An 18,639-nucleotide genomic window follows, 5' to 3' on the forward strand; every position below is an offset into this window, starting at 1 on the left:
TTTAGAATAAATAAAATCCTTCTAAATAAACAGTAGTATATTAATAAAGGTATTCCAGAGTGGATTATTACTAATTTGATTTCATGTTTTTTTGTCTGAGATACTCAGATATTGATTGATACTTAGGGCAGTATTTAAAAAATGCTTAGTATTTCTATTGATACTCTTGCAAGAAGTGCTTTGGGCTTCATTAGTAGCAGAGTTAAATTAGTGCTAAGCAGTGGTGGAAGTTTCATTCTTTAGCTCAAGCTCCAGCCTTTAAGAAATAAAAAGACAAGGATATTCTAGCAAGAAACACTTGAGGTATTTGGAATTCAGCTAGCTTGTGGCCTTCTGCACCATTGTGACCTGTATGGTCCCTTCCACTCAGGTTTTGGTGCCCTTTCTTTACAGTATTTTCTCTTTCAGTCACTGGGCAGACAGCTTTCTTCTATAGGCTCATAAGTTATCTTGTCAACCTTCATCTTAGCAGAAACCTGAGTCAAAACTGTGTTCTTATTCTGAAACTGAAAACTCACAGACCAGAAGAAAGTACTTACAAGCTTATTTTTGCCCAGAAGGAGTAGGGAAGCAGAAGGAAAATAATTTGAAACACAAAGCCATACTTTTCTGGCATGCTGTAATCCATGCTGTTGTTTGCTTACCATCAACATCAGAGGCCATGCCATTGCTATTGTACTAGAACGATGCCAGGATAATGAGTTTAATATATATGAATGGTTTCAAGTAAAAAAATTACGACTACTAATAGTTCCTTATTTTTAGACTCTTTACTGTGTGTATATAATTCACCCTTTTTTTTTTTCTTTTCTCCTCCCCCCCACCCCATACGTGGCCCAGATTTACATCATCACTTCGGCAAGACTTGGCTCCTAGGAAAGAGAAGGGGGAGTATAGAAAAAACATGGGCGCTCCTGGCAGCAGAGTCCATTACTCCTACCTAATTCTCAATTTTCTTTTAACTAGTAAGAGGTTAAATGGCTAGCTTGCTTTATACTTGCAGCTTCCAGTGACATCTAGTAGTCTGTTGTTTTGGTGCTGCAACAATGTCAATGTTTTTTTGTTCATTGGTGTCACAGAACTGTTTTCCAGTGTTTCCAGAGAAACACCTGTATGCAGTTTCTGTTTCCTTGAACTGGTTATCGTAATTCTTCATGGCATAAGATTTATTGTAATTCATAAGTTGTTACCAGAATTTTTTATGCGTTGTCACTGTTTGAAACACAGCTAAGTACATGCTGAAGGACAGAGGTGAAATTTGTCAGAAGTGTAGAGTTCTGTGTCTGGTTCTGAGCTCTTAAGTATGGGGGAGAGATGGAGCCACTGAAGTGAGTCCAGTACATGGCCATTACCATCTTGATAGGGTCTGGGGCACCTCTCCTGTGAGGACAGACTGATAGAGCATGGAGGGGAGAAGACTCCGAGGAATCTCACCAATGTGTATAAACACATGGAGGGAGGGTGCCACGCAAGGGAGCCAGGCACTTTGCAGAGGTGCAGTGACAGGACAAGAGGTGAAGGGCACACACTGGAACACAGGAGGTTCCCCCGAAACATGAGGGAAAGCTTTGTCGCCACGAGGATGACTGAGAGCTGTCACAGGTTGTCCAGAGAGGCTGTGGGGTCTTCATTCTTGGAGATACTCCAGACTTGTCTGGACACGGTCCTGGGCGACTCTGCTTGAGCAAGAGAGTTTGACAAGATGGCCTCCCTTTCAGTCTCAACCACTCTGTGATTCGTTGTGTCACTTCTTTTATATTATAGGATGTTTTGGTGAATTGTTTGAATGATCTTGTGTCTGAATGATACTAGGAGCACATGCAGAGTCCTAAATTTTGACCAGAAGAGTAGAATGTTGCTGCAGTCTTGAAGTAATGTATACTAAAATTCCAATGTCTTTAAGTCTCATTGGAATGAGATGCATGAGGATTAAAATACAGTCAATACCCAATGTGATCTTTAAAAAGATAACTTTTAGTTGTTCTGTTATTTATTAGTTTAGACTGTTTTTACAGTCCATCCACTATGTCCTGGGAGAGGAGGACTTCACAGAAGTGTGCCTTAAGGAAACGGACAAATGTGGAAAATACAAAATGGGTTTTCTTGTCCTGCTGTTGTGTCACGTCATGGGAGAACATCGACACTAGTGATTTTAGTAACTCTGTGAGTGAGTACTGTGAAACCTAAGCATTATAGGTTAAACTTCTTTTTGTTGCTTTTCCTCAGAATGGAGCTACAGACAACAAAGTTGTTTATTTTGTTTTGGCACAGATAAAGTTGAGTGGAAATAATTGTCGCTTTTCAGGGAAAAACAAAGGAGCTAATTTTAATAAAAGAAAAATCAACCCTTCTCCCTCTGCCCTCTGCTTTTGGCTAAGGGAGAACTTGGCAATGTGAGCACATGCAGTAATCCATCAAAGACAGAACTGAAGAACTTGCTACTAAGCTTATAATAAAATAATTACCAAGTCCAACTAAATGTAAATCACTTGTACCTGCTTTTTTCCTTAGTAGAGCCATGGAATAAATGACACCATTGGCATAAGTTAAAACAGTACTTTTCTTCTCTTTGAGAGAAGGAAAATATTTTCCTCTTAATAGGAATATGGTTCTTGCATATCTGCCAATGCTCCTGTAGTGTGTAAGGCTTATTCATCTGACTCCTGTCTTGAGTCTGCTTATTGGGTTTCTCAGTGCTGATATTTTGCATACTGGCAGGGAGCAAAGTAACATCTCTATCCTGGAATTCTGTGTGGTAGTCTCAGCTGGAGGGTCTGCTTTGCCTTTTAGCTTCAGGGAAATGAACTTTCTGTAGCAGAGTTCCGAGTTCAGGAAACTCTATGGAACAGACTTCACCCGCCAGTGTGCTGCTTTTTTTTTTTTTCAGGTGACATGTCTTACACCTGTACTTACCGTGTGAGACAATAAATCAACTAGGTGTGTCTGTCATACGGCTCATGTCACGCATCTTGACAGTTGAGGGATAAACAACTGAAGATGTCCATTAGTACTATTGTGTTCTGTGACGCAGTCTTTTATATCGCCTTTGATAGGATTATTTGCACATTGACCAATTTGGAGCCTTTTATTGTTCCCAAAGTGTTACATGTTACTTAAAAATCACTGTTTTAAATATGTCCACTAGTTTCTCTTTTTATGATTGTAAGTCCACCTTTTACTAATCCTTCTCCATTTCTACAAATATGAAGACATAAGGGATAATATGTAAACAAACCATGATTTTGAAAATTAGGAGAATCAGTGTTTTCCTTTGTTCTTTGCCGTGCTAAAGTTAGCTTACAAACTTCAGTGCCTTTTTTTGGTAAGGTAGTAAACTTCAGAAACTAAAATACTTTAAAAAAAAAAAAAGATGTATCTGTCAGTAATAACAAAATCCATTTTTACATCTTTTGTTGGTTGATTTGAAAAGTAATGCTACCTTCACTGTACAAGTAACTAGGAACCATACAGTCTGATTCGTTGTCTTGTAATTTTCACTGTGATTAATAAGAGCGGTGTTCCAGTCTAAATGTAGTGGAACGTCTTTTCCAACCTAGATGATCCTATTATTCTGTGTAAACCAATAAGGTGTACTACAAGATTTTGAATTTAAATCAAGTATTTTAGTAAACACTATTAAATGAGAGTGGAGATGCAATATTTGAATCACAAATGAGGTATTTTAATATCACGCTTTCTTCATATCCTGATATATTTTTCTTATGTATTGCTGCTATTTATCTTCTGTTACTAGGTATTTGCTAATGGCATCTCCCAATACAAGGCTACGTAACTCGGATTTTAATAGTGCTTCTTCTATTGTAGCATAAAAGCAGCAGACTATGTGGTTCTCAAGGACAGAATTGAAGAATATACATTGTGAAATACAGAACAGGGCATGTGATGTTACTGTCTAAGGACTATGTGATACATAAAGTAAGTGTTACTGTGATCCTTTTTGCATGACAGGTGTCAGTGCAGGAGTTTAGGATTGTTACCTCGGAAGAAAAAGCAAGCGCTGTAAACTGTAGTTGTTTGGCTGGCTGAAGGGTATGGGGGTGTGTGGATGAGTGTTGTATTGTGCTGACTTGGTTTGTGGATAGATAGAAACTGTTGGCCTCTGCGAGCAGAATATTTCGGTGCCTTAGAAATGTTACGTATTTGTGCTTAAAGAAGATCGTGTTATTTTGGGGAGGAGTGAATTAGAATTACAATAGATTATTGTTGTTTGTTAATATATATTTGTAGGTAAAAGCTGTCTGCATTTCTATAATGCTATTGTTAAACCTATTCTTGTTTTTTTTCTGATGGGCCTATAAAATACATGTACTGATACATAGTAAATGGTATGATTTTAGCATTATATAAGATTGCTTTTTCTGGAAGAGATTTTGTTCTTGGGTTCCAGTAGTCCTCTGTCAAATAAGCTTTCAAATACATTGCACGCAATTTTTTCCCCCAAAGTTATATTTGTGACTTCTGTTTTATGAAAATATGTTATGTCCTATCAGGTCATATTATTTCTTGTGTATTTAATCTGGAAAATGGTGGGTTTTTATGTGTATCACACATCAAGAGGACAGTTGCAAGTAACTGTAAGAAGTACCTCTGTTTCTGCCTGAAAAATACTACTGCATTGGGTCTAAATTAAATCTTCAGTGCCACGCAATATGGGTGGTCTTTTTATCCCGTGATATCTCGGGCATGAAATGGCAGGTGATTGGTAGGGTAGATTTAGATTAGATCTCAGGAAGAAATCCTTTGCTGTGAGGGCGGTGAGCCCCTGGCCCAAGTTGCCCAGAGAAGCTGTGGCTGCCCCATCCCTGGAGGGGTTCAAGGCCGGGTTGGCCGGGGCTTGGAGCAACCTGGGCTGGTGGGAGGTGTCCCTGCCCAGGGCAGGGGCTGGCACTGGGGGGACTTTAAGGTCCCTTCCAACACAAACCATTCTATGTACGATTCAGTGAGATACATATTTGTTAGGAAACTATATGTGTCAGGAAATCATAAATATAAGAATTTCTCTTTATTTCCCTGTCTGGTTAATTTTTAAGTATAGGAGATTATACATATACGTGTGTGTGTGTATATATATATATGAAGGGAGAGAGAGAGAATTTTTTTTTTTGTTGTTACAAGTTGGATCGATTGGTTTTGCTAACAGGCAGGGCAATATTTTTGTCATTGATGTGAAAATACAGAGAGACAAGATCTGATGCAAAGGATGTTTAAATGTAGCTATACTTGATAACCAGTTAATTTCCAATTTCATTTGGTTAAAGTGCTTTATCTTGCAGCTGGTAATTGCTTTTGCTAGAGAAGATACAGGCTGTTTCTGTTTTGTCATATCAGAGGGAGCCGAAATTTCAAATTCTAGACATCAAACTACTTTGTTAAGGACCTGGGAATAAGATCTTTACATGGAAAGAAGTAGCTGCTTGTTACAGTTTTCAGAATAGGACTCTTGATATTTGCTTGTGTACTTGAGATAATTTAATTGGGAATCAAATCTGTATTTCTCACCTCATCTAACCATATGTTATCAGGAGATTTCAGGGCTGGGAGACTTAATAAAAGTGACTTAATGACATTTTAAATATTATGTCTCAACTTTGTGCTGGCTGTGATAGCAAGCACGTGCCTAATAAAGGTACCTGTATCAGTGGTCAGAATTTGCAAAAATTAAACGAACTTCAAACCATTTGTGTTCACAGTTCCAATAACTATAATAATAGTGCAAAGAGTTGTCACTTCACTTCTGTATGCTTTTTCCCTTTTTCACCTGCATCACATTTTTGTTTTTCATTTAAGTAACCTAATTTATTTATTTAAAAAAAAAAAAAAAGCCTTTCGCCCTTTCTCGTAGATTTGTATTTTCCTTATTCTCTTCCCTTGACTGGCTTTTTCATCCATCTTTTCCTTCTCTTCCCCAGCTATGTTTGTGTCTGTGTGATCATTGCTTTTCTAATACTGTGCGTGTTTCCCTGAATCATGCAAAATGCAGTGAAGTTTTGTTTGTGACTGGGGTTTCTGACTAATGGGGCAATATGCAAAACAATTACTGTCTCTTTGTCAGACGGGAGCAGCGTGAAGTCACATCTTCCTGCGCTCTCCTTGTTTGCTGGAGCTTACAACCCTGTAGAGCAAATATAGAGTCTCAGGGTAGTGGTCATCTTTAAACAGAGGATGATGATAAGGTCCCTCTTAATGCATTAATACTCAGACTTTCTCTTGTTGTTGAGCTCAAAGTGGATGTTTAAGGATGACATGGCGCTTCCTTCGCTAGAAGGAAAACTTAATTCTTTTCACAATTTTCCTTCATCTTCCACTGATGATGATAGCAGGAAGAGGAATGGTATTGTGTTTTTACTGGCAGCATTCCTTTCTTCAGTTCATACCAGCGTGGTAGAGTTGTTAATCAGCCTGTCTCCACTTGTAAGAGAAGGGCCTTGACATCATTCTTGTTTATCGAATGTATGGAAGTGACACACTGGGGAGGTTGTGTAGAACGGCCGACACATCTTAGTCGTAACTGTGCTTGCTGGTCCCTGTTGAGTGCTGAGTCAGAGAAAAATTCTATCCTGTCTGTAGAGTGTGGGAGTCGATGAAAACTAATTAGGTGATGTAAAAACCTTTCATCACTTTTAGACAAGTTTTGCCAAAAGATTGTTTCTTCACAAGTCTTGAATCTTGATCAAAATACTTAATTGTGATGTAGACCTTGTCGTTGCTGACATCGTTGCTTTCATCCATCATAGCAGTGAAAGGTCCTGATGTGGAAAGGTTCATGGCCTGACAGTGTCTGATGTGTTGACAGAGTTTTGACCATCCACGCAGCTTTTGTTTCTTCTAAAGGATTATTTTTGTTTTCTTAGTAGCTGAGTCTAGGAATCTCACCTTGCCAAGCTGTGTGAAATGGTGAGCAATGTGAATAAAAAAACCCATACCTCAGCATTTTGAGCTTTTTTCACTTTTTAGCTTGAATTCTGTTTCAGTGAGAGGATAATGATGCTACAAAACTGGCGTGCTTCACAGACAGCTTTTATCTGAAAAGTGCAAAAAGTTCTTTTTTTTAGTACTACGAACTAAATAAAGCCTCAGATCGGTAATTAAGCTTTTGAGGCATGTTACTCTGGAAGAGAAATAAGCACAAAGGAGGATCCGCTTTGTTCTTCACACAGTGTATATAGAGATTTTCAGCATTTGAAAATCAAATAATGTGTAATTGTGCTAGTATGAGAATTAATAATATTTTTAAAATACTTGAAAATGGTCAAAAAAGCAAGTTTAAATTAATGGAGACTTAGGGCAAGGATAGCAATACAGAGAATAATAAGGGCTGTGTCTAGAAGGTGTTTACTTGATCATGATCAGGCAGTCTTGCACCAGGGGAGGTTTAAGTTTAGTTTGGATATTAGGAAAAATTTCTTCACTGAAAGGGTTATCAACCATTGGAACAGGCTGCCCAGGGAAGTGGTGGAGTCACCATCCCTGGATTAACATGCAGATGTGGTGCTGAGGGACATGGTTTAGTGAGGGACATGCTTTAGTGGTGGACATGGCAGCGTTAAGTTCACGGTTGGACTCGATGACCTTAAAGGTCTTTTGAACCTAAACGATCCTATGATTCTGTGTAAGTGGATCCCTATATGCAGAGAATTGAATATGAGAGATCTCCAGGTGCACAGATCAAGTTACTTGAATAAAAGAATAAAGAGGAACTGTGGGCTAGAAACCTTAGTCTTGTGTTTTGGGCAGTCTTCCAGCAGCTGACTAACTCCTGTATTTCCTCTACAACAGAGAGGTGTAGTTTGTCCGCTGAAGAAAACAGGGACTGCAGTTGATCACAGGGTTTGTGTAGCTTCTGCTTTCATAAAGAAGTGCTAGCATACTCACAGTAAGAATGTATTGTCTTGAGTTTAGGAAATTTGTCATTAAAATGTCATAATCTCCCATTTTCTGCTGCTTGAAAGGTGATTTCTTAGTACACTGAAACTGAATTAACATTTCTTACCTTCATTCTATTTTTACAAAGGCAAGATGTGGGTAAAGGCATTTATTTCCCACCTCTTGTAGAATTTTGTCTAATGGAGGTGAAGAATGGTTAGTTCTTTAAGCACTGATAAAATAACATTGTGAGAAAGCAGGCCTTTCTGGGGGAATAGAAGTTACATTTGTTTTTCTCCTTTCAAACGCTTAATGTAATGAGGACTGTACAATTGCGAATGAGTGGAAGGAACAGGAAAGTCTTAAAGAAATTTTTGGTCTTAAGCTAAAATTAAGAGACCCAGTGCAACTTGATAATATTGAAGGCAGGTTTTTTTCACGCCCCCAGCATTGTTCCTGTTTAGAAAGGACAGCAAGAGCTGTAAGGAGCTGTACCAGTAAACAGTCCTGGTGGCAGCAGAGGGGCCTGTGGCTGCTGTATCTATTCTGGCCAATACATGAATGTGACGTCTTTGCATGGAAGGCTTTTTGTGCAGTGGCTTTAATGATTTTCTTACATCAGTGTTGCATTGGGAAGTTCCTGATAAGGCCTTATCTGGAATACAGTGTATTTCTGTTTTGTTCCAGAAGGATTATTCATATTCAAGAAACTTGAAACTAAAATAGTTGAGAAGAACATACACTAGGATTCTGAGGGTAATTTGGAGACTTACGGAAGGATTTGAAAGAACTTAAACTGATTTAGTTTAATAAAATTAAAAACTGAGAGCTTTCCAGTATTCTTGCCACAAACTCCAAGAAAAACTAAAGAACACAAAAATTGTAGGATTCAAAAAAAATGGTAAGTTTAGGCTGAAATCTTGAGGAATGTAAAGATGGAAGAAGGAAGCCAAATTTTAAGATGACATTTGATCTATTATGAGAAGGATTGCATGATGTGGGATAGGAAGGAAGTAGATCTGGTTCAGGAAGTCTTTTCCAGTCGTGTGATCTTTTAGTACACTGGTTTATAGAAGGGGATGGGGGAATAATTGCCAGCAGCCAAAACCCAGCTACCTAAATATTTTAAAAGTAATTAAACACAGAACCCAAACTCTAGGGAAAGCATTTGATTTTTCGGACTTAAATATTCCTCATACTGATTGATGCCCAGTCTTTGCTAGCACTAATATCCATGTTGCTGAAAACTGGTGCTGAAATGCTGAAGTTTAGTTGAATTATCAGCTTCCAAAATCATAAGGGATAATTTTGCCTTGGTAGGTTAAAATTTTTCTGAAATGATAGCATATATTTGCACAAATATGATATTTGCATATCATATATTTATTAACTGTACTGTCACAGTGGAGATTTTTTTGGTCGATCTTTTGTTCTAAATCCATATTTTGGATTGTTGGTGCTCCACACGTTAGTTCATCAAAGGAGGTAAAAGACTTGAAAAATATTTATAAAAATATGTGTGTGTTTTTTTTAATCACCTTACTTTCCTGTGACTTCTCTTTCCTTTTGTTATGACTGCTCAGGTAGAAGCATTTTCCAGGAAGCAGATTGTCATGTGTTAGTCTTTAGTGGGTATTAATTACTTTTCTGCTCAGATTTTTAAAGGTATTGGTAATGGCGTATTTTGTCTTGCATAGATAAACTTGCTTCAGTTTTTTCAAATATTTATGTAAGTTTTAGGACACAAGTGCCCCCATTTTATCAAACATTCTTTCTACTGGGTTTTCAAGAAACACTAGTTACAAATTTTAACAGAAGTTGAGACTTTGACAAAGTTTCCTTAATCTCACTTTTTCCATCTTTTATAATGCCATAACTTTGTTAGCTTTCCCATCACAGTAAACTTCCAGAGCAGGCAAGTCCTGAATTACGAATGAAAACCAGGAAGAATGTAACTTGAAAACTCATGTTCTTTCAACCTTTGTTTGCAATATAATTAAAAAGGGCACCAAGTCAGTTTTTAAGAGACGTGCATATCTGTAGTAATATGTTTGCATTGGAGAAAGAAGCAAATTGCAGTCAAGAAAAGAAATGTGTTGCATCACAGCTTTAAGAAAATGGTGGGTTTTGCTGCATTCTGCAGTGTGTTCAAATTCTATGTTTCGATTTAATTGAGAAGATGCCATTGCCAGAATGCAAACCAGTTATTCTAGTCTTGCTTAAAAAACTACCTCCAAAGTGATAACAGTAACAACGGTGGGAATTCACCCCACCCTGTCTTCCCACTTAAGTCAAACCTCAGTTAGCTCCATTTATATGCTAATATTAAGCACAGGAAACTTCCTTTTTCTTTACTTTGTACACAATAAGGAAATAGTGCAGGAAAAAAAAACTAGGTTACATTAACGTTGCACAGTTAATGAAATGTGAAAATAAAAAACAATATAGTATTTCTGGTCCACATTAACTGTCCCATTCTTGCAACAAGAAGCAATTACTACACCTGTGTGTCTCTAGCACAATGAGCACTGCAGTGCGCATGATGAAACCCAGCACTTTGTGCTGCGTTGATACTGGGAAATACACAGTAAAAAAGAAAGTTTACAGTCTCCTCTTCCAGACACACTACAGTTTCTGTTCTTCTAAATATTCCCCTTCCACTTACCTGCATTGCGAGCAGAATATCAGCTGTTTCTGGCCTTTATTTTCAAACTGCGTTAGGATTTTGTTTGCATTTAAGGATACTTTTTAACTGAAGGTACAGTTTTACACTTTGTAATAACCGGTTCTGAAAATAAATCTAAAAAATAAAACAGTAAAATGCTTTTCTCTTGGGCTTTATTAGTGGAATAACTAAGTACTAAAAGGGAGAAGAAACTAGTTGCAAGGACTTCTGTTATTACACAATTAAACGGTAAATCCTGAGGTTTCCATGTTTGCGTGTATGTGCACTTGTGTCATGGAAGAGAATATTTAGTCTGAAACAATATTCTTTGGTCCTTTTTTTCTGTTAATTGTACAGAGGCGTTTGTGTTGGGTAACTTCCTGAAGTTCATGCCAAATCATATCTTCCCTGTTGCGTTTTAGCTTAGTTTTCTTCCCAGTATTTGTATACCTAAGGCACCTGTTTATTCTGTACTTTAGATGCTGGGGCAAAACCAGTCTGTGTGCTTTTAATCAGGGAGCATAAAAATACTGAAATATGTAAGGAACATACTATTTATAAAAGTAGATCATAGAATCATAGAATTGTCTAGGTTGGAAAAGACGTTCAAGATCGTAGAGTCCAACCATCAACCTAACATTGAGAAGTCCATCACTAAATCATCTCCCTCAGCACCACATCTACCCAGCTTTTAAATACCTCGGGGGATGGTGACTCCACCACTGCCCTGGGCAACCTGTTCCATTGGTTGATAACCCTTTCAGTGAAGAAATTTTTCCTAATACCCAATCTAAACCTCCCCTGGAGCAACTTGAGGCCGTTTCCTCTTGTCCCATGGCCCGTTCCTTGGGAGCAGAGCCCGACCCCCATGTTGCTCCACCCTCCTTTCAGGGAGTTCTAGAGAGCGAGAAGGTCTCCCCTCAGCCTCCTCTTCTCCAGGCTGAGCACCCCCAGCTCCCTCAGCCGCTCCTCAGCAAACATGAGGCTGGACTCCAGAGGGAGTAACTATCAGAATCACATTTGCCACGATAGGTATGCCTGGAGTTTTTAGCTGATACGTGCTGGTGATGGAGCTGGACCTGTCACTGTGTTCTAAAGTGAATGGTAGAAATGTGTGATAGGCAGCTATGAAGTACTGAGGTAATGAAACTCCACAGCTATCAAAAGGACGTGCTGTTATTTCTGTCTGAATACTTATCTTTATTTGGGCCATCTACTTGATCCTGGTTGTAATGATCAAAATTCTTGCTTTTCTTAATAGCTATTAAGTTTAAAACGATTTAGAGTCAGTACAGCTTCCATTAATTGATACCATTTTCTGTGGTGCTGTGTTCAGTGTTGTGCTGAGAGGGTGCTGCCCCTGCCCCTGCTCAGCGGGGTGACAAGTGAGGTGAGTTCATCTGTTGGAAGATGTCTGTGTGTGTAAATAGACTAGTTGCTTTACTGGGGTACATCTCGGTCTCTGTTACAGCTGGCTGTTCAAGAGCAGTGTTACTGAACTCCTCAGCGCGTGACCAGTCCGTTCGGACTGATTTTGATAGTGTCAGAATAGAGGGTTTGCTTAGAAGGAGTTGTAACAAGAAGCAATGGGATGAGAAGGAGAAAAGGAGTATTTTAAACTGAACTACTGTCAGTTAAAATTTATAAATGGGCAAGGGAATAATTTTTGAAGATGCAGAATCTGGTTCCTGAAAATTTGTACAAAACTTTACGGAGCTAATATGTTTGCGTAGCTCACTTAGGATTGTGAACCAGCTTTGGACTGGGTGAAGTACGTGCGGAAAGCAGTAGGGCAGGAGCGTGCAGCGGCTCACAGGCTGAAGGGAAAAACAGTAAATACTTGAAAAGTAACTGCACAGTATTGTGTGCTTTAAGAAGATAGTTGCATTGTTTAATTTGTCTTAACATTGGCTGAAAACTACTTAAATAGTCACAGTGGGGATTGTAGTGTGGATCTACCCGATCTATAGACTGAGAATCTATCAAGTGGTGTGGTAGATCTGTTTCATTTTTACCCTTGATTGTATGAGCTAGATGTTTTCCTACAATTAAATTTTATAAAAGCAGCCTAAACATCGGGTATACAATAGCCCAGTTTTAAGCTTATAGGGTACAGATTGTGTGGGTTTCATGGGGCCCCCACTGTGCCTTTCTGACATTGTATTATTTAATGTTCTTTGTGATACTGAAGTCCTCTACCTTTTTTTTCTCCACCACTTCCCTATGTGTTTGCTTAAAATATACAAATGTCCAATTAGGTATTGAAATGCTAACCAAAAAATTACCTTACAGCGGGTGCTACTTCCTTTAGGAAGAAATGCGCAACTGTATTTACTTGGAGGGTAAAGAGTAATTTCTTTCAAGCAAAGCAGTTTTATTATTTACAGTTTTCCAAGATAGTGTGAAATAATGGGATTGCATCAGTGATGATCATCTTTTGATGCTCTTGGGAGCACCAAATACGAGGTGTTGGAAAGAGGGGAAAATCTCAGTTCTGCTTTGTGTGTAATCTTCAAATAATTTTTAAAGTAAAGTCAAGCTAATTCAATGTGTGATAGGTGTGTATCTTGTGCACAGGTGAAATGTATAGGCAATAGCGAATGCAAAGTTCCCCTGTGTTTAAAATAAGTGAATAATTAGAGTTACCCTATTTGTGTATCCCAGCACCTGCTGGTGGTGGTGCACAATTGCATGTTTTCTGGTGCCTTCCTCTCCTGGTTTTTCACCCTCACATCTCCCAGACGTTTCCTGACGCCTCTGCTCATCTGTGTCAAACTCTGATTTTATGATCTCTCAGCCTTTTCCAAGCTTAGGCTTGACAACCCTCCTACCTCACCCCTTCCCTCAGGTGCAGTCAACGCAGTCTCACTGGCCTTTGGAAAGGTGCTCAACTTCGAGCTCACAGAAATATGCAGGTATTCAGGGTAGGAATGGACATAGAACATACTCTAGTACTCAGCATATTTTAATAACATGAGTATCAGAGTACTGGAGACTGAAAGCTTACGCAGGCAGCAGGTATTGAGGTCTTCTATGAGTTTTGAATGTGGACTGAAATATTTATTCCACCACTTGAGATTAAAGACTGACTTTAGAAGGTATTAAATTAAGAGAAAGCTAAGAAAATACAAATGTACTTTGAAATACACTTTACATTTCTATCTGAAGTAATTGGTATGGTGTGATGTTTTAAGAGAGCTCCAGACAGTACAAAGTGATTTTGCTTATGCACATGGCTAACGTTGAAGTTTTTTGCTTTGGGAATAATTCTTAACATATTCAGACCTGTCGTGGTTTTGGCCAGATTGGCCAATGGCCGGTGACAGATGCTCTCCCCCGGCTTCTCGTGCACGTAGAGGAGGAGGAGAGATAGAGATTTATGAGTTTAGAAGAAACTGAAATACTTTATTGAAATATTAATAATAAAATAAAAAGGAAAATAATGAAATAGATACAGTGTATGCAAAACCGTATTAAGTTCCCAGGATGATGTCACCGGCAGGCACTGGGGAAGTCTCAGGCTGGACTCAGCGACGGGTGGGAACTGGATTCCACAGATGGAGTCAGGAGCCCATGGATCAGGACCAAAGGCAGATGAACAGATAGGGTCCTCCTTGGATGTCAACCACTGAAGGAAGAGAGTTGACCCTTTGATCCCTCAGCTTTTATACTGAGCACGGGGCAGATGGGATGGAATATTCCTGTTTGTCAATTTTTGGTCACCTGTCCTGTCTGCTCTACCCTGCAGGTGTGACCCCTCTACGCTTTTCCACTTCCGACCCTTCAATGGGGCAAATAACGAAATTAGCTGACCTTGGTTGTTATAGCAATAAGTATAAGCAAGAGCCTCTCTGCATGCCATTCCTTGGCACAAACTGTCTTATCACTCTGAACGAACCACTTTAGACACAACATGCTATTAATTTCGGAGAGTTAAGAGGCCTAGCTAAGAAATAAAATTACTGAACAGAAAGTTGGTTCTGTTTTACTTCAAACCAGAACAAGACCTTTATTGGACCCATAGTAAAGCCTGTTTTTAGAATTGTTATCTGTTTTTATTTGCAGTTGTGTGGTCTTTTGTATTACGGTTTCTTAAGTACCTTGTCTGATTTCTTGTGGAAACTTACTTGTTTACATTTTTTTGCATTTCTAGTAAAGTTGTGGAGGATTTTCCAAGTAGTGACCCTTTTCATGTACTAAGGATGGAGAAGAGATGAAGAAAGTGCCTTTCACTTTCCTCACTCCTTGGTTTACATACTGGCATCCAGTCAGAGCAGATGAAGTAGAGGGAGATGTCAGCAGCTGGTAAAGGAGATATGTTGAACAACAGATTGTCAGAGCGCATCATGCTGAATCTACTACTTCAGATTTCCTCCCAGTCTTTTCTTCTCTTTTGGAAGTGTTGCTACCCTGGGGAACCAAGTAGGGTATTTTCCAATGTGGCTGAATCCTTAAAGATCTGGGTAACTTTTTTATAGAGAACCTTTTCTCATTGGGCAGTGTGGAGGGCTGTGGAACCTGTGACGGCGTAGTGAGCTCTGCCTGCCGGTAGGGTCAGTGGTTATCATTCCTTGCAAATGGCAAGCTGGAACTTCAAGAGCGGCTTTCGCTGTCCTTGACTCTATTGAACTTTCTAATATTTTTCCCAAAGTTCAGATTTTGGTGGGCTATTCAATGCCTTCAGGACTGATACCAAAACCAAAACTTAGTAGTGCCACAGATATAGCTTTAGTCAGAAGTAGAACGTAGGTGCAAAATTATAACAGGCAGCAAGTACGTGAACTTCAGCTAATACAGTAAATACCACACCAGATTAAATATGACTTTGTTTTCTTTGTTTTCCCCTTTGTGAGGGACAGTACAGGGTTCTAGTCAGCCAGCATGATTGTTGAGAGAGTTGCAAAACACGTATTTTCTTTTTTAAGCTTTTCCTCTCTCAGATGCTTTGGTCCCACTTTTTAAATGGCGTAGCTACTGTGTCATATCTCTTTTCATCACTTCCCTCTTTCTGGTCTAGTAGATTGGGGTTCGTTTTTTGGTGTTTTCAAAGCATGGTGGTAGCATAGAGAAGGGAAACAGCAATGTTTTTATTCTCCTTGGGAGAACAAATGTCATTTCTTTCCTGTATACGTTGATGATGTTGCCACTGACTGTTATGAGGAACAGCTCGTTCCTGTCTGTCCATTGACACGGGAGAAAAATACCTATTGTTTTCCTGGCAGGCCAAGAAGTGTAGTTTGACAGTAGGGGCCATAATAAACAAAAAAGCAATTGTTGGTATTAATGCTCATGAGTTACAGGTTGTAACTTTTAAAAAAACTATGGCTGCTGTTGATGTAATTATCTACCTAGATTTTAATTGTTACTTAGCTTACTTAAGTCTGTAAAAGAAGTTCTTACTCATGTAGATGGCTGAAGTTTGGTTGGTTTGTGTAAAATTATTAGTATGTTTTCTTCACTGTGCCACTGTGAGATAGGCCAGCTTTATGCTCCTGTCAACGTGATGCTGTAGAAAAAATTCTAGAGTAAAAGCACCCATTTTTCTGCATATTTGTTTTTTTTTAAAAAGCGTTCACTGTAAAATCAATGCCTGAAACCACAAAAGAAACCAACCCTGAAATGCCGTTTTACCGCAGCATTTTTGATATGTAGGCAATTACACATATTTGCTTGGTTAAAATTGTCTATCAATGTAGCTGATAGAGCATCTATAAGCTTTGTGTAGCAAGTATATATTTAGTGCTACAGAAGATACTTCTAAAGGATCAAACTGTAAAATTTCAATGAGTCTTTAAAAAAAAATTATTAGAAAACCCCAGCAATACCAGATTCCTAACATTTTCCTAAAGTGGTTGTATTCCAAATGTTGCATCTGTTATGCTGTTTTCTATTTTCTATAAAGTGTGTATGAACTATGTGTTTAAAAGAACTTGATATACCCAGGGGAAAAAAAAAATCTGGGAAGTAAACAATCCAAAGAAGTGTTCAAAAAGTGGATTTTGTACTGACCTGGAGATGCTTCTGAATTCTCCTAGCCATAAGGAGAATTTGAAATCCTCATGCTAGAGAGCATCAGTAATGGTCTGAAACTCTGGTTCCGTATAAACAAAATTGAAAATTCGCATTGATTTCTGCGAGGCTAGAATTCTTTTTGCATTTTAACAGAAAGATTCCTTTGGCTTCCTGTGAACATCAAAGGGGAACACATTGTACTGTATCATTCACGATTTAATAAAGGTAAAATGGGTATGTGTATTTAAACAGCTGGTTGCAAACAAAAAGTGTGATTACATAACGTTTGGCTTAAACTGCTCTTGTTTTAAAGGCTTCATATCTGTCTGTGGGAAACAATTAAAGTGTTTTTAGTACACTGAAAATACTTCACGGATGTGGGGTTTTCTGAGAAATTTTACTGTTCTGTTTGATGTGTATGTCCTTGTAAAAGTTACTTGATGAAAAGGTGACTCAGCTGATCATGAATTGTTTTCTGTTTGCAGGTTACAAAAGAGCAATGTCACAGAATTGACTACATTCATCACAGTGAGTAAGACACAGCACTAAGCATTCTGATAATTTTCTGAGAAGCATGAATCGTATAGGGAAAAGGAAAATGTTATGTATTGCATCCGGGTCCTGATTTCAGCAAGACATTGAGCATAGGCTTAACTAAGACTTTTAGATTCTTAGTCCATGTATGCGATTACTTGGTGACTTCAGGCTTAACTGTTGAGTAGGTCTTTAAGAATTAATGTCCATAACAACACTGTTATCATTCTTTCTGGATTTCTTTGTATGTAGGCTTGAAATATAAATATGATAGAATGTAATTTTAGTGTGTTGCACATTTTCAATATACTCTTAGTAGTTTTGATGTCCGATGTTACACAGTTTAGAGAATATTTAAAATTAATTGAGAGATTGAGAGTTTTGATTCCAAAATCCATTTTTGCAACTTTGAAAAGTATTTTGAGTAGTCAGAGAAAGTGTGTTATTTTGCTACACGATGAGCAGGAGTTATCTTGTTTTATTAATAGATAGCTTGCTAAACTGTTAGGAAATGAAGAATTTTGCATTCCCATCAGTTTGTTTGGTTTTTTCAGGGTAACTAAAGGAAAAAAGTGTTTGTGTCCTACTTCAGTAGTGCTTTGCTTTAGACAAAGTTAACAGTGAAAACTAAAATAGAGATTTAAACAGAAATCCTGACTGGCTTTGCTTAGCTCATAGATGCAGTTTTCAGGCACACTTTTTTAACTTTTATTGTACTTCTGTCTGTCAGGTACATAAAGTAAGAGAGAAAAATCTGAAATAGATTTGAAAGGATTTTTCAAGTGTATTATTTTGGGGCTCCTCATATTAACCATCAATTCTTTGTACGCTTGTGATAATATACCCTGAAAATAGCAAATGACATATTTAAATTTATAAAGACATATTTTATGTCCAGTAATGAGATATGTTGGTTAACAAGAGCCTTGTTTAGATCCCAGACATGATATTGTGTGATACAGTGGCGTCTTGACTTTAGTGTGACCTTAGTGACTTAGTAGTGACCTTCATGCCCTCGTCCGAGAGGTAACTTTACAATCAGTGAAGGTAAAATTTGCACTGACAATTTGGGGGTGGGGGGGAAGGCTAAAATCAATTATTTTGCTTGCTGATTAAGATAATTTGATAATTTTTAAGACTAAATTTAAAAGACTCAGGTTTTAAAGTACTCCTTCAAGTATACAGTTGCACACTTTCTGTACAGTGCAGAAAGAGAAGCTATTAAAACCACTGCATGTGACTTAAAACAGTATTTATGGAAATGGTGAGAGCACCAACACGTGCTGAATTCAAAGAACGAATAGGTTCTTAAGGAGAGAGCAGATCTATTAAATAGGAGGGATCAAGTGAATTAAAGGTCAAAAGAACAGTTTTCTAGTGAACAAGTTGCTTGGCAGGCAGTGGTATGAGAGCAGGTAAGGGTGGGAGGTAAGATAGCCTGCTATTTCAAAGTGAGGAGCAGCAATTGGAGCCAATTTAAAAAAAAAAAAAAAGGAGAAAGGGGGGCAGAAATGGGAAAGTCATTAAGTAATTTGCAATAATAG

The 18,639-nt window shown here is 38.2% G+C and overlaps 1 protein-coding gene across 18 annotated transcripts in view; it reads left to right on the forward strand.

Annotated features, from left to right (window-relative positions):
* The window catches only part of BAZ2B (bromodomain adjacent to zinc finger domain 2B), a 155,294-nt gene that overhangs the window by 24,079 nt on the left and 112,576 nt on the right, over positions 1 to 18,639 (forward strand). For 16 of the 18 annotated variants that reach the window (XR_010072126.1, XM_063342671.1, XM_063342674.1 and 13 more), the window contains exon 2: positions 17,047 to 17,089. The gene's annotated coding sequence lies outside the window, so the exon portion shown is untranslated. Of the gene's footprint in view, positions 1 to 17,046; positions 17,094 to 18,639 lie in introns of all 18 variants that reach the window. The other 2 variants (XM_063342661.1, XM_063342663.1) reach the window with 1 other exon arrangement.

Source organism: Chroicocephalus ridibundus, chromosome 7 (assembly GCF_963924245.1).
Source record: "Chroicocephalus ridibundus chromosome 7, bChrRid1.1, whole genome shotgun sequence".
NCBI lineage: Eukaryota > Metazoa > Chordata > Aves > Charadriiformes > Laridae > Chroicocephalus > Chroicocephalus ridibundus.